The sequence below is a fragment of the Otolemur garnettii genome, unplaced genomic scaffold (genome assembly GCF_000181295.1).
Source record: "Otolemur garnettii isolate 467f Iridium unplaced genomic scaffold, OtoGar3 scaffold00018, whole genome shotgun sequence".
NCBI lineage: Eukaryota > Metazoa > Chordata > Mammalia > Primates > Galagidae > Otolemur > Otolemur garnettii.
In genome coordinates, this window is record NW_003852413.1 from 15,504,934 (window position 1) to 15,511,550 (window position 6,617).

The following is a 6,617-nucleotide window of genomic DNA, read 5'->3' on the forward strand; positions in this document are numbered from 1 at the left end:
GTTGTCTGGCGGGCCCGGGCTGGATTCAATCCCACCACCTTAGGTGTATGTGGCTGGCGCCTTAGCCACTTGAGCCACAGGCGCCGAGCCAAAGATTTCTTACTTTATCTATTCTTAGCACTTATTATAAGTCCTGTCTTTAGGTCAAAGCAACCTTGCTGTTATTGTAAACTCGTACCTACCATTTGCCCTTAGGCAAATTCTTGTTTTTCCCGGAGCAGTGGACATTTGTCCCACATGAAAGTACCCTATGACATATGGATTGAGTATCTCACCTCATGGCCCCTGAGACATGGCTTCTGTTTGTGAGTGCCTCCTAAATGTTTCCAGCCGAGAAACTGAATTTGTCACCTCCTTTCTTTGGCCTCTCAGTTCCCTTGGCCTTTACAGGTTTGAACAGACCTGCTCACCTTAAAGATCAAGGTCCACAGTAATTCTTCACCGTATCCATAAGATTAATATCAATAACTACAGTCACACAAACAATATGAGGCTATAGTCCTTCCTGTTGTGCTAAGTGCTTCATACTGATAATCTCATTCAATCCCCATTCTTTTTTTTTTTATTGAGATAGTATTTTACGTTGTCACCCTCAGTATGGTGTTGTGGTGTCACAGCTCACAGCAATCTCAAACTCTTGGACTCAGGTGATTCAGCCTCCGTAGTAGATGAGAGTACAGGCACCCACCACAATGCCCAGCCTTTTTTTTTTTTTTTAGAGACAGAATCTCACTTTGCGGCTCTTGGTAGAGTACGGTGGCATCACAGCTCACAGCAACCTCCAGTTCTTGGGCTTAGGCAATTCTCTTGCCTCAGCCTCCCAAGTAGCCAACAACAGGCACCTGCCACAAGGCCTGGCTATTTTTTGTTGCAGTTTGGCTAGGGCCGGGTTTGAACCCGCCACCCTCAGTAAATGGGGCTGGTGCCCTACCCACGGAGTCACAGGCGCCACCCAGCCTGGTACCTTTTTTTGTTTGTTTGTTTGTTTATCAGGCCTGGACCATGTTCGAATCCACCAGCCCAGGAGCATGTGGCTGGCACCCTAACCACTGGGCTATAGGCATCCCTCATAAAAACTTCTAAGAGGAGTACAGAAGTATCATGAAAAATATTTAACTACCCATAGAATAATAAATATATAACTCGATACATGGACCAAAAAATGTAAGAACATATTTCACCACCATCCCCACTTTGTCTCTAAATAATCTAACCAATATTAGAAGTGATAGAATTTCTCGTGTTCAGGCTAGGCATGGTGGCTCACGCCTGTAATCCCAGCACTCTGACAGGCAGTGGCAGGTGGATTGCTTGAGCTCATGGGTTTGAGACCAACCTGAGCAAAAAGTGAGACCTTGTCTCTACTACAAATAGAAAAACTGAGGCAAGAGGATTATTGGAGCCGGAGTTGGAGGTTGCTGTGAGCTGTGACACCGCAGCACTCTATCCAGGGCAATAGCTTGAGTCTGTGTCTCAAAAAAAAAAAAAAGAATTTCTCATGCTCATTGTTAATTGAATCTCCTGATTTTCCAAGTTTTGTTTGTATTTAGAATGGTGATCTTTTGAGTCAGCACTCATTTGGGGGATGATTTGGCTTAGGAAACTGTCTTGAAATTTTTCCAGTGATTTCCTTGAACTTGGTGGCCATTGGGTAATGTGTACTCTCAACAGAGGATTTCTCCTCATACCGATATTGGTATGAATGGTGTCAATTCCCAAGTGGCACCTGTGGCTCAGTGAGTAGGGCACCGGCCCCATATACCGAGGGTGGCGGGTTCAAACCTGGCCCCGGCCAAATTGCAATAACAACAACAACAACAAATAGCCGGGTGTTGTGGCGGGCTCCTGTAGTGCCTGCTACTCAGGAGGCTGAGGCAAGAGAATCTCCTAAGCCTAAGAGCTGGTGGTTGCTGTAAGCTGTGATGCCACGGCACTCTACCAAGGGTGACAAAGTGAGACTCTATCTCTAAAAAAAAAAAAAGAAAAATAAATCCTCAATCCCTGATGAATACTAGCAATTACCAAATTGACAAATATTTTAGCCTTTATAATGCTCTTTGAAAATATTGTATACCTCATATTTCTGTCATCTAATATTTTTCTCTTCTCTTCTTTTCGCCTCTCCTCTCCTCTCCCTCTCTTTCTCCCTCTCCTCTTCTCTTTTCAAGACAGAGTCTCACTCTGTCCTCCTGGGTCAAGTGCCGTGGAGTCATCATAGCTCACAGCAACCTGAAACTCTTGGGCTCAAGCAATCCTCCTGCCTCAGTCTTCCAGGTAGCTGGGACCATAGGTGCCCACCACAGTGCCCAGCTAGCTTTTTCTATTTTTGGTAGAGATGGGGATCTCCCTTTTGCTCAGGCTGGTCTTGAACTCCTGAGCTCAGGAAATCCCAGAGTGCTAGGATTACAGGTGTGGACCACTGGTGCCTGGCCTATTGTCTAATAGTTCTATGTAACAAATCAAACGAGAAGTTTGAAGGCAAAAGATCATAATTTATTTTAAAATCTAATCATTTTCCTCTTGCAACTGATACTTTGTTTTGTTACCATTTTGGCTGAAACTCTTGATTTCCTCCCTTTTCTGTTTTAGTACTCTCTGTACAAAAACCAGTAAGGTTTCATAAAACATTGATCATCAAAAGAATATTTTCCAAGCACTCACAGTAAAATTTGGATACACTATATGGATACCCTACAGATGTTTCTTCCCCTTTAAGAGATCAAGGAAGGATGGGAGGCTTTGTGACTCCTCATAGGGGTAGGAGCTCTGTGATTTTGCCTTGTTCTGTAGATCCAGGAGGGCTTGAGTTGCTGCCAGGGAGGAGGCCCTCAGCTCCGAGTGATTCCAATTGGCCCCCTGCCCCTCTCAGGGAATGGGGTGCTGAGGATTCTGGGAAGACTGCATCAGTTCACTCAGGCCAGCTGCTGGCCTCGTCCTCTTTCTCCTGAGTCTTTCTGGGACTTCCTCCATCCCTCTATACCTGTGAATAAATAAGGTTTGGTGCCCATTCCTGGGCTGCCTTCCCAATCCAGGGATGGCTGGATTCCCAATTGTGGGGGTCACCACTCGGGAACCCCACTATGTGGATGAAGTCATCAGGGTCTTTGCTGCCTCTCACAAGAGTTTGCTGTGCCCTCTCTAGAGTCTTTAAAGGTCTAAACTAAGAGAAGGATCTAGCACTTCCTGGCCAGAGGTCAGTCCATCCGATGGACCAGTTCACTCCATTCCCATAATAGCCCTGTAGATTATTCTGTTTCACAGATGAAAACCCGTTCAGGAGCAGCCCCAAGTCCCAGCTGGTAGAGGCAGAGCTGGGATGCTAACCACGTGCCCAGCCACACCTCATTGTTGGGGGTTGTCATTAGCAGCCCAAACTGCCTCTCTGTCCTCCCCTCCCTGTGGTCGCTGAGGACCAACTCAATGGAAAATTTACTTCAGCATGCTTACAAACTTTATGTTCCTGAAAGAAATTAGAGGTGGTTTCTATCCTACCAGCTAACTCCTGCACTGGAATCCAGAGCTGCACTGTGTAGTCCTGGAATTTTCCCTTTAGTCTACCAGTGTGCAAGGGCAGGCATCTGAAGGGTCTGGGTAGTTTTCCTCCTGAGTATGAAAAACTGCAAACACCCAAATGCCCATCAATTGGGAACTAGCTATTTAAATCTATTTTGGAATTTTTTGTTTCTTAGACACAAGAGTTTTACTTTGTCACCCTTGGTAGAGTGCTGTGGCATCACAGCTCACAGCAACCTCCAGCTCTTGGGCTTAGGCGATTCTCTTGCCTCAGCCTCCCAAGTAGCGGGGACTACAGTCACCCGCCACAATGCCTGGCTATTATTTTTTTGTTTGCAGTTTGGCTGGGGCTGAGTTCAAACCCACCACCCTCAGTATATGGGGCCGGCACCCTACTCACTGAGCCACAGGTGCTGCCCTATTTTGGAATATTTTTTAACATCTGCTTGTTTTATCTTTGTTGTGTTTTTTTGAGACAGAGTCCCACTTAGTTGCCCTGAGTTGAATGCTGTGGTGTCTTAGCTCACAGGAACCTCAAACTCTTGGGCTCAAGTGATCCTTTTGCTTTAACCTCCCAAGTTGCTGGGATTACAGGTGCCTGCCACAATGCCCAGCTACTTTTAGAGATTGGGTCTCGCTCTTGCTCAGGTTGGTCTCAAACTCCTGAACTCAGGCAATCCACCTGCCTCTGCCTCCCAGAATGCTAGGATTACAAGCATGAGCTAACATGGCCAGTCCAACATCTGCTCTTTTTTTTTTAAAATAGCTTTATCGACATATAATACTATAGCATTTATCCATTTAAAGTATACAGTTCAATGGTTTCTAGTATATTCACAAAGCTGTCCAAACATTATCACAATATAATTTTAAGCATTTTCATTACTCTGGAAAGGAAGCCCATACACAATGACATATTTTGAAGTCATTTAAAAAAATGAAGTACTTCTTGCCAGGCATAGATAGCTTACACCTGTAATCCTAGCACTTTGGGAGGCTGAGGCAGGTGGATTGCTTGTGCTCAGGAGTTCAAGACTAGCCTGAGAAAGAGCAAGACCCTGTCTATACTAAAAATAGAAAAAACTAGCTGGGCATTGTGGTGGGCACCTGTAGTCCCAACCACTCAGGAGGTTGAGGCAAAAGGATCACTTGAGCCCAAAGAATTTGAGGTTGCTGTGAGCTGTGACACCATGGCACTCAGCCCAGGGCAACAAAGCAAGCTGTCTCCAAAAACAAATAAATAAATAAATGAAAAATGAAGTACTTGTTCATACATTGCAATGGAAATATATTCATAATGGACAAAAAAGCATATTGTGAAAAGTATATAGCAGATTATCTCATTTATTTATAAAAGTATGCCTGCTGGCTTGGCGCCTGTGGCTCAAGTGGCTAAGGCACCAGCCACATACACCTCAGCTGGCGGGTTCGAATCCAGCCCGGACCCGCCAAACAACAATGACGGCTGCAACCAAAAAATGGCCGGGCGTTGTGGTGGGCGCCTGTGGTCCCAGCTACTTGGGAGGCTGAGGCAGGAGACTCGCTTGAACCCAGGAGTTGGAGGTTGCTGTGAGCTGGGAAACCACAGCACTCTACCCAGGGGGATAGCTTGAGGCTCTGTCTTAGAAAAAAAAGTATGCCTGCAAATATATACATGTATTCATTTATGTGTTTGTTTACATATTAATTGATTATTTAATTTTTGTAACAGAGTAAATCCTATACCTGGAGAAAGGAATGAGGACATTTTATTTTATGTACTTTTAAATATACTATTTCTTTTCTTTCTTTCTTTTTTTTTTTTTTTAGAGACAGAGTCTTACCCTGTCACCCTTGGTAGAGTGCTGTAGTGTCACAGCTCACAGCAATCTCCAATTCCTGGGCTTAGGCGATTCTCTTGCCTCAACTTCCCAAGTAGCTGGGACTACAGGTGCCCGCCACAATGTCTGGCTATTTTTTTCTTGCAGTTTGGCAGGGGCTGGGTTTGAACCTACCCTCGGTATATGGGGTGGGCACCTTACCCACTGAGCCACAGGCACTACCCTTAATATACTAATTCTATATTCTATATTTTATATAAATTTTTGTGTCAATGGTATGTCACTGTTAGAAATAACAACTTACTAGTGAAATGATCAATGGAGATATCTAAAGCTGTTAAAAGGTGTTTAGAAGTAGGCGGCGCCTGTGGCTCAAAAGAGTAGGGCGCCAGCCCCATATCCATATGCCAGAGGTATTGGGTTCAAACCCAGCCCTGGCCAAAAACTGCAAAAAAAAAAAGAAGGTGTTTAGGAGAAGCTGCAACAGATAAAACAAATTTGAGAGAGGAAAAGTTTTCAAACTTCATACCATTAGGTGGCGCCATTGTCACGTTTCTGCAATCACGGATGGTCTGGGGAACAGACTGCACATTAACTGTCTCTGCCGGTAACATCTTATTTTCATTTTTGCCTAGTTTTCTTGAAATTAAAAAAAAGAAAAGTTGAAGCTCCCTTCAGAAATACTCCACCATTTCAGGCCGATTAGAAGGGAACTAAATGAGGTGTTTATTAAAGGGATACAATTCATAGATAAAAAATACCATCAAATGCTGTAAAGGGAACAAGTTTCTTTTAGTGCTGTAGAAATTCACTCTGATATCCTGATTACCAAGGAAAGAAATGCTGTCTGTTACTTTGGAATTTCTTATCATTCTGTGCAGGCTGGGGTTCTTATCTTTTCACCCTCAACAACCCCTTGGTTATGTTTATTTTTATAAATTTCATTACTGGGAGTATTTTACCCAGAATGGTATCATCTAAGTAGTTAGTGATTTTTCTATCTGTATTTATTTGTGTATTATGGAGACTACCCAAGAGTGCTTCTCCTCCCTGCTTGGACTACCCAGATTGCCCTGTTCATGTTGTGGACGAGGTAAATAATGAGATTCTTAGGCTTCCAGGTTTATAAAGAGCCACTAAAGTGTCCACTGTTGGGGGCAGTTGTTGTGAAATCCTTTAACACCGAACATGGAAGTGAAGGGCATACAGTGGAAGGTCAGTGAGTCCTGTTTATTCCAGAGAAGAGTCACTTTGCAGATACAGTCAGCCTTCCGTAGTTATGGG